The following is a 14409-nucleotide window of genomic DNA, read 5'->3' on the forward strand; positions in this document are numbered from 1 at the left end:
TGATTCCAGTCGTTTAACTGAACCATAATAGTGTAGGTTCCATATAAAAGACCTACATTGTAAAATTGATCTGGCATAGGCTGTAAAAACTACATTAGATGCATTAGCTGAAAAGGACCGGGTATTACGAATTATAAATCCCAACATTCTCATTCCTCTATTCACAATCTGGTTAATATGGGTGTTAGAAGTTAAATCAGAACTGAAAAGAATCCTTAAGTCCTTTATTTCAGTAACACGAATTAAAGACACATCATTATTCACATAATCTGGGGTACAAAATTAACCGGACACCTTAAAAATGGGTCATTTTTGATGTCCCGAATTTCCTAAACCTGTTGTCCGATTTAAGTGACTTTTTAATATGTTATGGCCTTATTCGTTAGCAATATCGCTATAACACTATTGTTACTAAACGGGTAAATTTTCATTGTATACCAGGTGCACCAATGACACTGTGTTTTTTTCTCAAACTTCACATCACCCTGTGGAATATTCTAGCATTTATAAAATACTGAAATTAAGATCCAACTATAGATTTATGTTTTCTCAACATTCTGTTTTTTGATTCATTCGCTTATGTTGGACCATAAAAAAGTTAGGTACTTTAACAATTACCCATGTTTTTCATGAATACAGGGTGTTTTTAAACAAGTGTGGCAAACTTCAAGGAGTAATTCTACATGAAAAAATAATGACAGTTTGCTTTATAAACCTATGTCCGCAAATGCTTCGTTTCTGAGATAGAGGGTGTTGAAATTTTTCTTACAAACTAACGATTTATTTATTGCTTTAAAACCGCTTGAGATATGAAAATGAAATTTATTGGGTTTTAAGACGTAGTTATTATACATTTTTTGACATACAAGTAAGAATTTAATATTCACCATTGGCGCGTATACGGGTAATATGAGCGGTTATATTACCCGTATGCGCGCCAATGGTGAATATTAAATGCTTAATTGTATGTAAAAATTGTGCAATAACTTCGTCTTAAAACCAACCAAATTTCATTTACATATCTCAACCGGTTTTTAAGCAATAAATAAATCGTCATTTTGTAATAAAAATTTCAACACCCCCTATCTCGGAAACGAAGCATTTTCGGACATACCGTTTATAAAGTAAACTCTCATTATTTTTTTATGCAGAATTTCCCCTTAAGTTGGCCATACTTTTTTAAAACGCCCTGTATTGATGAGAAACATGGCTAGTTGTTAAAGTACCTAACTTTTTTATGGTTCAATGTAAGCGAATGAATCAAAAAACAAAATGTTGAGAAAACATGAGGCTATAGTTGGCATTTAATTTCAGTATTTTATAAATGCTAGAATGTTCCAGAGGGTGATGCGAACTTTTAGAAAAAAGCACAGTTTGATTTGTACACCCGGTATACAATGAAAATTTAACTGTTTAGCAACAATACTATTAGAGCGATATTGTTAAAGAATAAGGCTATACTATATTAAAAGATCACTTAAATCGGGCAACAGGTTTAGGAAATTCCAGGCATCAAAGTGACCCATTTTTAAGGTGTCCGACTAATTTTGCACCCCAGTGTAGTAGGTAGTCGAAATTTAATTGAGCTTGTTTTCTTGAGAAATTTATGCAATAACATTTATTGAGATTCAATGGCAGATGGCAATGGATTCTAATCTAATGGATTCATGTCAGGACCACAAGCGGGTCAATCCAAAACGGGAAAAAACGGGATTTCCACAAAGTTTAGGTACTCCATGACGATTCCCGCAGTATGTGGACCTACTATCCTACATAAATAAGAAATCACTCAGACGAAAGGGGCGTTGGCGACAAAATTGGTAAAATGGAGCAAGGTGCAAATCGTTCTCAGGGTCTCCTCTCAGGTTCTCAAGCAAAAATGGGACTCATCAGAAAACGCTACAGCATTTCATTACTGAACATTGATCCCTGTGATCATTCGCAAATCTAGTCCCAATATTTAGGGTACGCTATTAGCTTATAACAACGCAAACCACTTTTATGCAGGACTCTTCTTACATTTCGTGCAGAAACATGAGTTTCTCGAGCTTCTAAATAATGACTACCGAGAACATTTGACGTTAAAGAGTGGATCCGTAATAAGGAAATCTTTAAAAAACGTTTACTCCGCTGATATCTGCAACTTTTTCTGTCTGATCCTGGTCTTCTGGTGTATTCTCCTGTCTGAGGATACTTCGTAAGAGCATCATGAGCGGTACTTTTGGCAAAATTTAAATGATTTGCAATATAACGTATACTGCGACCATCTTCATATATTGCCACAACTCTTGCGCCCTTTGGGGTGCCCGTGCTAAATTTTAAAAAATTATCGACTATCAATCACTAAAGTGTTATTGTTTTTCAAGATCATATTTTAGTCACAAGTTCAAGAAAGAGCCACATTTTCAAAACCTCTAAAAAAGCTTTTTTCTATTTTAAATTAAAAAACGCAGACGCTTTTGAAAAAAACTATGGCGTATTTTCAAAACTATAGCGTAAGAGCCACATTTTCAAAATCTCTAAAAAAGTTTTTTTCTATTTTAAATTAAAAAACGCAGACGCTTTTGAAAAAAACTATAGCGTATTTTCAAAACTATAGCGTAAGAGCCACATTTTCAAAACCTCTAAAAAAGTTTTTTTCTATTTTAAATTAAAAAACGCAGACGCTTTTGAAAAAAACTATAGCGTATTTTTAAAACTATAGCGTAAGAGCCACATTTTCAAAATCTCTAAAAAAGCTTTTTTCTATTTTAAATTAAAAAGCGCAGACTCTTTTGAAAAAAAAACTATAGCGTGTTTAGGGTTTGTCATTGATTTCTTCTTCTTCTTAGGTCAGGCAAAACTCTTTTATTTTTCTGTAATGTTTTTTATTTTTCCAATTGTAACGTCAAAATCGGATTCAGCATAATCAAACACAAAATAGAACCATTTTTGATCAAAGTAAAATGATGAATTCAATGATATTTTTAAAATGATTTATACAAAACAACTGTTTTTGTTTAAACAATTAATAAACAATTAGCGGCTAAATCTGTGAGTAAAAATTTTTACCCTAACATGTATTTAAACTAACAAAAAAATATTGTATGAATTTTTCCGAAACAATGCAAGTTTTCATTTTATATTGACTCCCCTATAATGAATTAGGTGATAAGCTACTTACTGTAAATTACACCAACACCAAAACAGTTTTCTTGACAATAAGAAGTTACGGATGTACTTTACCGAACTACCACAATATACAGATATAAAACAATACTGAACATTTTTGTTATAATAAATTAACGTATAAGTTCGAATATTTCGATCTAAAAAAGGATAATCACCTGAGATGGAACCACCATATTCATCAAACCGTAAATACACTGAGGATGTTTGCCTAAAAATTTGAATTTTTTAAGACATTAATTAACAGAAGAACCTTCAAAATATAGTATGCCAAGTAATGATTGGATTTAGAATCTCATTATGAGATTAGTGATTGGGGTGGAGCGTGGAATATATACCTCAATTCAAAAGAATTGAAGTCCGTACTACAAAAGTTGTTCTTGAAAATAATTAAAAAATGATAGATACGTATCATTCTAATGTGTTATGTGTTCATCACAGCTCTGTGACAGAAGTCATCAGTGGCGTCACAGCTCTTTATGAGCCAAAGTCTTCTTCAGAACAATCCTCCATTCGCCCCTGTCTCTGGCAACCCTTCTCCATGCTCTAATTCCAATAGATTTTAAATCATTCTCCAAGTTGTTTTGGTACCTAAGTCTCCGTCTTCCTCTTGCTCGTTGTCCTATCGTCCCTCTTAGTCAAAAACTTTTCTGACTATGGCATCTTCCTCTTGCCTGATAATATACCCTACAAGAATAAAAAACCGCTAAACGCCGTAAAAATGAGTGGCGCATAAAATACTCCAGCTACAAAAGATCTGATATGAATGTTACGTGGCGCGAAAATGGATTTTCATTTGATGCAAAACAAAATTCTAGTTTTATTTTAAAAGATTTTTCCATAATATTTGCTAAATTTGAAGTAAACGCGCCACAAAAGAGTAACTTTGATACAGTTTGAATTTTGAAACTCTTTTGTGGCGCGTTCACTTCAAATTTAGCAAATATTATGGAAAAATCTTTTAAAATAAAACTAGAATTTTTTTTTGCATCAAATGAAAATCCATTTTCGCGCCACGTAACATTCATATCAGATCTTTTGTAGCTGGAATATTTTATGCGTCACTCATTTTTACGGCGTTTAGCGGTTTTTTATTCTTGTATCAGGAGTTTTTCAAAGTTATTTATAAATTAAATGTATGAAGTTGAATGCAATGTTCCTCTATTACACGTCAAGCTTTATTAATGGTCACCTTTGTTGCATTATCTCCCAAATCATCTAGTGTCCATCGAATGTACACTAGATTTTTTTCTATTCGAAATAGATTGAAAAAAAAAATATATTGAGATGGCCGGTAAATGAAGTCGGATTGCCCGTTGCCAGATCAAATTTAGCGTCGTAACCACTACAACTCATAAACCATTTGGGGAAAAATCGTTAATTGGATTATACTTTTGTATCTTAATAACTTCTCTAAATGGCTTAACCGATTTTGATCAGTAAACATGAGTTTGAAACGTATTGACCAGTAATATCTGACGGATCTAAGGTCAAGTATGATAACTGAAGCTATTAGGTACAGGAATTATTTAGCTTTCGAAACCGTTTTTCCCACAGAAAATAGATTTTATCATATTTATGAAGCCTATAACCTAAAAATTTGAATTTTCCCGGATATGAGGTATACATCGTTAGATTCGTCTTGAGTCCTTATACAAACGCTAAGTTATTGGCACAATTCGTACGTTGAAATGTTGAGTAATTGTCGAAAAACCAAAATTTTCAAAGTTTAGTTTTTCAGTTTTTCGGCTATACTGAGCCGTGTGTATGTCTGATCCTGACGGCTTGGACACCATTTGAAAGCTTAAGTCAACACTATTGATTTGATATATTTGCAGTTCTCATGCCTCTTCTTGATCCGAATATATATACCCCCAAAAAATATGCCGTTTTGTACCTACAAAGTCCTATAGCTGGCTTATGGGTGGTCAAAAGTCACAAACTACACCGGTTCTAAATCGGCCCTGACCCCCTCTTTAAATACAGAGAAAAAATATCAAATCGGTTTAACTTTTAAACACACATACATACATATCCACAAACATTTTCCCTTTTTTAAATAAAAATTGAGTCACATTTCTAAGCTCTATAACTTTTGAATAGTATAACCGATTTTCAAAATTAGACATGCGTTGGAAAGGTAATGATCAGTTCTATTAGAAACCGCAAAGGTTGGACTTAAATTTTCGAAGTTTTTGGGAGTTTTGGGGACCAGAACGAAAAACAGACCCTAAATAGGAAGGGCCGTAAAATCGACACCCTTGGACCAAAATGGATGGTTGACATATGAATGGGTGAGTCTTTTTCTGAACTTGAAGATGGGAGTTGGCACAATTTTCAATTCAGTCAGATTTAGAAAATTGAAAATTTCGTGTATATAATAGTGTCGCGTGTAGGGGGGTGTATTTCTGCGCCACTGGCGAGAACTGCCGTTATCTGGTAATCTTTCCGATATAAAACTAACTAATCTTTCCGATAAAAAAATGTATAATGAACATTTTTTGTTTATAATTAATATTTTTACCAGCATTTGCGGTCAAAATATAAAAAAAAATTTCCACCCTCGAGATGAGGTGGCAACTACCCCCTTGGTAAAAGCGTCTTTCGGCATCATATAGATTTTGATCCTTGGATTATCCACTACTTATTGTCAAATTTTTAAACAAATCTATCCATTCTGTAAAAATTGCGAAGTGAAAAATTTCAGTTCCTGGACTAATTATACCTTTGGAGCTCTATAATTTCTGAACGGCTTACCTGATGTTGATCACTAAACATGAATTTGAAACGTATTGACAAGTAGTATCTGATGCATCCAAGATCGAGTATGATAACTGAACGTATTACAGGAATTATTGAGCTTGAAAAACCGTTTTTCCCATAAGAAATAGATTTGATCATATTTATGAACCCTATAACTTAAAAATTCGAATTTTCCCAGATATAAGGTATATACCGTTAGACGCGTCCTGAGTCCTTCTACAAACGCTCAGTTATTGGCGCAATTCGTAGGTTGAAATTTTGAGTAATTGTCGAAAAACCAAAATTTTCAAAGTTTAATTTTTCAGTTTTTTGGCTATGGTGAGCAGTGCGTATATCTCAGCTTGATCGCTTAAGGGCCATTTGAAAGCTTAACTCAACGCTATTAATTTGGTGTATTTGCGGTTTTCCTGTCTTTTCTTGAACCTAAGATATATACGCCCAAAAAATATGCTATTTTGTATCTACTTAGTCCTCTAGCTAACTTACGGGTAGTCAGAAGTCAAAAATTAGACCGGTTCTGAATCGGCCCTCACACCCTCTTGAAACACAGAAAAAAAATTCAGATCGGTTTAACTTTTCCACATACATACATACATACAAACATACATATCCACAAACATTTTCCATTTTTTAAATAAAAACTGAGTCATATTTCTGAGCTCGATAACTTTTGGATTGTACAACCGATTTTCAAAATTAAACATGCGTTGGAAAGGTAATTATCTATGCTATCAGAAGCCGCAAAGGTCGGGCTTAAATTTTTGGAAATTTTTGGGAGTTTTGGGGACGAGAACGAAAAACAGGCTTTAAATGGGAAGGGCCGTAAATTACACACCCTTGGACAAAAATGGAGAAGTAACATATGGATGGACGAGTCTTTTCGTAAACTTTAAGATGGGATGTGGCCCAATTTTCCATTCTGTCAGGTTTAGAAAATCGAAAATTTCGTGTATATATAGTGTCGCTTGTAGGGGTGTTGTGCGCCACTGGTGAGAACTGCCGTTCTCTGTGGATACATCTAAGGCGTGCTACGTTAATGAATTTTTCCGTCGACCGTCCATTTATGATCAATTTTAACACCCTCAAAATCATTGATTAATGACCCCTATTAATGAATGATTTTCTATTAATGAACGATTTCATTATAGGCAACACAGCATACATTGCTTGCATAAATTAATTAAACGCTCTGTGATTGGCAGTTACCTGTGGTGTAGGCAACCAAACATATACCTATTTATATTCCCACTAAAAAATTTAAAATCAAGTAGCCGCTGTTAGTACTGTCATTGTATGTCATTATTTACTTTAGTGTTTAAAATTCTGTGTATTTGAAAAATCCAAAGATGGATATATCTTTATTTCTGGAAAGTACGGTCGACGGAAAGTTCAGTAACGAACTCCTGAATTAAAATGGCTATTAACAATCTCGAACATTACCGCGCTCGCCCCGCTCACGCGTTAAAATATCTCAATTGTTAATCGCCCTTATTAATGCACTTGGTTAAATAACTATTACAACGTCAGGTTCTCCACAAACCTTGTTCTTTTATCCCTGCGTATATTCTTCTTAGGATTTTTCGCTCGAGACGTTTGAGCGGTTCTTGGTCATTCTCTGTAAGTTTCTGATCCATATGTTAGCACTGGTCTTATTGGTGTTTTATAGACAGTCAATTTACTTTTTCTAGGTAAATTTGAGTTCATTTGTCTTCTTAAGCCGTAGTAACACTTATTGGCGAGCACTATTCTTCATTTAATTTCTTCACTGACATTGTTATCTTTAGTCAGCAGCGAGCCTAGGTATATGATGGTGTCGACACCTTTCAGTTCTAGGTCGTCAATTACAATAGTCGAAAGTTTAGCAGGGAATACAAAAAACTTGAATGGTATTTGTTCGGTGTAATGTTTATAGCTTGCGAATATCGTTAGTCCTTTACGGAATAAAATCACTGACACCTACAAAAGAATTAAACATAGGTTTTATTCAAACCATAGAGGTATATATTAACATAGAGTGAGCCTACCCTCCGCGCCTCCTGACGACAAGATCTCATCGACTGGTTTGCGGCACCTCTTTCTAGCACATTGTATCGAGAAGCTAAGATGACATTAAGTGTGAGTATAGGCACGGAAGGGGAGGACTACTGTCGCAGTTTTACTATGCGTAAGAGTGAAACAGCACTAATCCAAATAAAAAAGATGGTGTCGTCACTTCGCCCTGAATGACACTCTGTCTATGATAATATATAAATCTATCATTCAAACAATAACATAACCTTAAAACATGGACATAGGGATTCCAATATGCTGTCAAAATTAAATCAATAAGGATGCTGTGGGATGTTCTTATCTCAGTTCTTAATTTATGTTTTAAATCATTTTAGTTGAAATGTTGAATGGCTTGCATGTGAGAGTTCATTTTAAATGAAGTAAAAGACAGACCTACTCTCAATCATTTATTGTGTACTTCCGACGATCGGTTTCGCTCTCTATAGGTTGCAGAGCATCATCAGGTCAACGGTTACAAGTCACTACATGATTCGGATACAAGGAGCTACTACCTCAGTATTCCTTAACATGATGGTTTTGCTTAAGTTATGCTAACGGGATATGGTGGAATAGACGGAGAATGTTACAAAGGTAAACAAGTTTAGGGGATTTGGGAATTCTTAAGGGTGAAGAGATAGTTGTTGAGAGAAAACCAACAAATCTGTGTCTATTATTATGTTTGTGAAGTAAAATAGTGAATGCCATATGGCAATTTTTAAATTTTTACAATTTACAAAAAATTTTTGATGGTTTTATTGGTTATGAAGATTTTTATTTCTACTTATTAAAGAATTTGTTTTTATTGTTTTTATTTATATTTATTAACAGACTTCTATTTATTAATGTATGTGTTAATGCAATATTGACAACGTTTGGATCAAGACGGGTAGAATGTGTATTATGTATGTTAGATGTGGATGTGCAGCTGTAACCTAAATTTTTAAGGCCAGTACTACTTGATGTTTTAATGAATGGAGTAGTGGTCGTGTAAGGGAAGACCAATCAGAAAGCTTAAAAAACTTAAAAAGTTAAAAAGTTGTAGCTTGTAGCTAAAAAAAATATTAAGTTAGCAGTCATATAATAAAACAGTAATAAATGTAAATTAGTAGACAACAATGTAGGTACCTGGAACTGAGATATAAGTTAAAGGGTGGAGAAATAGAGTAGAAAATAAATGAATAGAAAGAAAGCTAGGAAGTAAAATTCAGTTGTAAGTAATTGATTGTAAATTAAGACTATGTTTTAATGATATAAGCAGTGAAGAAATATTAATAAACTATTGAATTAGATCCAAGAAATAGTAATAAATTATATTTTGTGGGTATACCTACATTGTATTTTAAAAAATCGTCAATAAATAAATGAGTGAATTCACATCACATTTTAAGTTTTTTAAGCTTTCTGATTGGTCTTCCCTTACAGGACCACTACTCCTTTCATTAAAACATCAAGTAGTACTGGCCTTAACAATTTAGGTTACAGCTGCACATCCACATCTAACATACATAATACACATTCTACCCGTCTTGATCCAAACGTTGTCAATCTTGCACTAACACATACATTAATAAATAGAAGTCTGTTAATAAATATAAATAAAAACAATAAAAACAAATTCTTTAATAAGTAGAAATAAAAATCTTTAAAACCAATAAAACCATCAAAAACTTTTTGTAAATTGTAAAAATTTAAAAATTGTATATATGACATTCACTATTTTACTTTACAAACACAATAATAAACACAGATTTGTTGGTTATCTCTCAACAACTGTCTCTTCACCCCCAAGAATTCCCAAATCCCATAAACTTGTTAACCTTTGTAACATTCTCCGTCTATTCCAACCTATCCCGTTAGCATAACTTAAGCAAATTATCATGTTAAGGAATACTGAGGTAGTAGCTCCTTGTATCCGAATCGTTTAGTGACTTGTAACCGTTGACCTGATGATGCTCTGCAACCAATAGAGAGCGAAACCGGTCGTCGGAAGTACACAATTAAATGATTGAGAGTACGTCTCTTTTACTTCATTTTAGTTAAGTTTCTTCGTAATTTTGCTTTGTACAAGAATTAATTTAACATTTTCACTGAAAGAATTAATTTGAAAAGATAATATGCCTCTTTTCTATTGTGTTTTGAAGTGTGGAATGCGAAGTAATTATGATAAAGTTTGATTTTATCGGTTAACATCAGTGCTACATTTTAAGCATAAAACAACAAAATAAGTTATTATCTGAAAGACAAAAACGTAAAACAATTAAATAAGTTAATATTTGAGAGACAAAAACAATGAGTAAATTCTATAAAACGTCCTATAAAAATATTAAATAACTAACTATATCCATGTTACTTACGCATGAAAAAGTGTCTAAGCCGTAATTTAACTCAGACCCCTTGAGGGAAAGTGGACATATTATATTATTTATTTTATCAATCTTTTACTGGTACCTACTAGCAACATTTGTATTGTCTACCAACAACTTCATATGCACTTATGTTTATTTATTCACTGCTTAAAACTAAATAAAATCGTTCAAGTACTTCTACAACTAAAAAGTACACAAAATCTACAACAAAATGTTCGGAAAATAGAACTAACAAGCTGAAAATGCGAGCATTCTCGAGAAAATTGCTATTATGAAAAGTTGTTTAGAATTAAAAATTATGTTTTAATGTGCAATTATATCATTCTAAAAATGTTGTGAATTATAAAGGTACTTTACTCTTGATCGAAATTCATATTTTTTATTACCTCGTATAAAATTAATAAAATTTGATATATTGTGCTCTGTGCGTAAAGAGAGTTTAGTCCTAAAACACCGTTTTGAGATAAACGCGTTTAAGTCCCAAAATTGTGGGACTTAACACACTGAGACTTCCTGTTTCTTAAATAACCATGCGTCTAAGTTCAGGACTTAACACGCTTTACACATATTGTTTTTCATTAATATTTCAGTTTGGAAATGGAAATTGACTTGACAAATTATACACACATGTAGATATCAAATTCTAACTTACAGATAGTGCATTTTCTAATTTCGACCATTTTTGGACTTAACTCGCTTTACGCACAGAGCACAGAATAATGGTTGCATCATAACTCTCAGACCATGAAGAGCTTTTTATGAAGAATAACTTTTCTTCGTGAAATTAAAAAAAAGAATGTGTGTGTACTTTGTACGCACGTAAGAAGTTATACTTCTATTATATGATTTAAACGAAATTAATATACTTTTTATTTGTATTTTATTTAAATATTAAACTAATTTATACTTACTACTTCTCAAACATTTTTATTAGAACAGTGCCAAAAATTAAAATACAGTGGAACCCCGATAAGTCGGCCCCCGATAACCCGGAAGTCCGGCTAACCCGGACCGATTTTCATCAGATAAACATTTTGATTTTCAGTACATATTTTGTATTTCGACAACGACAGCCGATCTGGGCGTCGAAATGTTAATAAAATTATTTTTCAATTTAATTGTGGCTTATTTCCCATCAAAATACATAGTTAATTATCAGACAAACATTGCAACAATAAAAATGTATGTAATATAATATTTGAGAGATAATACGTATTTGTGTAATTTGAACTACATAATATACCATAGCAAAAATGACTCATGGCACACAACGTTCATTGTCGTGTTATCGAAAACAACAGGCACCTGTAAGTATCCTTTATTTATTTGAAACTGTCTTAGCATTGTTTAGAAAAGACTATTAAAATTCTTTTTTAAACAATGGTCTTAGTCTTCACTGTTATTAAATAGCATAACTTCCTTGCGATTAAGACGGTATTGTGTGTAGTAAAGTCGCATTGTTCGCTTCCGTTCTGTAATCGTTCGTAAATCTATTCAGATTTTGTGTTTGCTTGTTTTTTGTCTACGTAATGGCAATAAAACGTAAAAATGTTGTTTTTGTTTCAAAATGATATCAAAAGACAGTTTGGACAATCGGTGCAAAGCTAATAAAGCTAAAAATGTGACTCTCGACGACGCGACACTTTGTATGTGTGGTTTTGTGTGGAATGCGAACGTGGTTTACCAGTGTCTGTGTCCCAATTATAACGGAGTTTATCTGTAAGCATACCATATTTTATTAATTTTTACCATTTTCTCCGGCTAACCCGGATTTTCGATAACCCGGATCGGCCGCGGTCCCGATTAATCCGAGTTAACGGGGTTCCACTGTAATAAAAGAATAAAACACACACAAACACATTAAACAAGCCACAAATGATGTCTGAACATTAATTGTCGAAAATTTTTTTAACTAAATACGTATTTTCTGAAAATACAATTATATAATAAATATACTACAATCATAAAATGTATTAAAAAAAACAAAAAAGAAAGTTTCTATTGGGACTCGAACCAGCGCTGATAAGAGCGGTTGGTATTGGAATTCATTCGCCTTCTCCGCTTAGCCATGGACACTATGTGTCATTACTTACGAAGATCGACTAACTAAACGGATTAAACTTGTGATATTTTGATATTTTGAAAATTGATCAAATTATTTTAATTTTGAATTGAAATGATTTAGAATTGAAAAAATACAACAAAACATAGAGTAAAAAAACAATATATTAGGTGAATATTGAAAGAAATTTTGATGGTAATCAAATTATATAAATAAAAGTATTACATACTATGTATTTTGGCAGATCAAATAGGTAGGTTTATACCCATGATACATTAACAATTATTACGTAACTGTTGCTTTTAAAAACTATTTAAAAGTCACTACAATATTATAAACTTTTTTGTTTCTGTCCTCACAACAATAAAACTGATATATTATACATTTGTTTACCTTTACCTTTACCTCCAAACCACAGCTGCCATATCGGATAATTTTTGACATGTCATTTGAACATCCAATCAGAACAAAGTTATAATGCGCATGCGCCGGGCTGATAGGTTTTAACATATAAAAAAATCACCCTCTATCGCCGGTAAAGAAGTATAACTTCAATAAAAGAGTTATAAATGAAAATGATGGTGGCATCCATTATTTGAGAACAATCTTCAAATATTTTTTCCATTACAAGAATGTAATTTCATGTCAGAACATAATTTTTTATTCCAAACAACATTTCGTAAGAAAAATTTTCAATAATGTGAAATAAATAAAGATACATAACTTTCTCGAAATTCATGTTTTTTGACATACCTCGTATAATATAGATACAATTTGATACCTGATGGTTGAATCTTCAGTTTTAGGACATGCAGAACTTTTTATGGAGAATAACTTTTTTTCGTAAAATTAATAATAAAAAGTTTCCCATAATATACAGGATGTTTGGTAAAGAATGGGCCATAGCTTAACCTTAGATTTCTAAGCTTAAAATAGGTCGATTTAAGCTAACTTATCTTAGTACAAAAGTTGATAATAACCGAAATACAGGGTGTCAAAGTTAAACTTTTATTTTTTTATTTTTGAATATCTCCTGGCAGGCACGGGACAACAACAAGAAATTTGGTAAGTGGTGCTGGTATTGTACAATCTATTAAATTATGTTAAACAAACGTTTCTGGCTACTACCAGAGGCGTACGACGGGGTAACGTAAATGGTTGACCCTTCCAAAATTCTACGCCACTGGCGGAATTGATATTTACTTACTATTATTATATTATTCGTAGGCATTTTGTATTATCGTAAGTGTTAAATTCTAAATAAATAAATAAATCTAAATATTTCATTATTTGGATCGTCATATTAATTTATTATAATTATTTAAGTAAAAAAAAACACTTTTAAATATTATTTTATTAAAACGTAATAACTACCTAAAACTAGGTACTGGAAAAATAAATAATAAATAAATCAATACAAAATAAACTAAAGCTAGATGAAATCATCGATGAAGACCCTAAAGCTAATAGAATCAACATTTACACAGATAGCCAATCGGCTATTCTGGCTGTAAAGAACCCTCTCACCAAATCAAAACTGGTGAGAAACTGCAAAGATCTCCTCAATAACCTGGCAAAAGACAATAAAGTGTCTTTAATATGGGTGCCGGGTCATGAAGGGGTGCATGGAAATGAACGAGCAGATAATATGTTAGCGAAACAAGGCTCTAGAGAAACTTTTGAAGGCCCAGAACCTTTCTGTGGCATCACTAAAAATACTATGAAAAACGAGGTTCAGAAATGGCTGATAAAGAATCATCAAAATAAATGGAGAACCACTCAAGGGCAAATCCAGACTAAAAAAATAATCAAGAATATTGATAAAAAACTCTCGAACACTTTGATGAACCTCAATAAACGAGAGATCAAAACGGTCACTGAAATGGTGACTGGACATTGTCGTTTAAGGAAATCACCTATATAAACTAGGTAAGGTGAATGAACCATGGTGAACCATGAAGAAACTGCCATACACATACTATGCCATTACATGTGCTGGGT

The 14409-nt window shown here is 32.6% G+C and overlaps 2 protein-coding genes across 2 annotated transcripts in view; one reads left to right on the plus strand and one right to left on the minus strand.

Annotated features, from left to right (window-relative positions):
* The window catches only part of LOC114340630 (elongation of very long chain fatty acids protein), a 225357-nt gene extending 222098 nt beyond the window's left edge, over nucleotides 1-3259 (minus strand). The window contains exon 1 of the mRNA XM_050646076.1: nucleotides 3164-3259. The gene's annotated coding sequence lies outside the window, so the exon portion shown is untranslated. The remainder of the gene's footprint in view (nucleotides 1-3163) is intronic.
* Nucleotides 1-14409, plus strand: part of LOC126881677 (elongation of very long chain fatty acids protein AAEL008004) — a 210744-nt gene that overhangs the window by 2341 nt on the left and 193994 nt on the right. The window lies entirely within an intron of this gene.

This window comes from Diabrotica virgifera, chromosome 3 (genome assembly GCF_917563875.1).
Source record: "Diabrotica virgifera virgifera chromosome 3, PGI_DIABVI_V3a".
In the NCBI taxonomy this organism is placed as follows: domain Eukaryota; kingdom Metazoa; phylum Arthropoda; class Insecta; order Coleoptera; family Chrysomelidae; genus Diabrotica; species Diabrotica virgifera.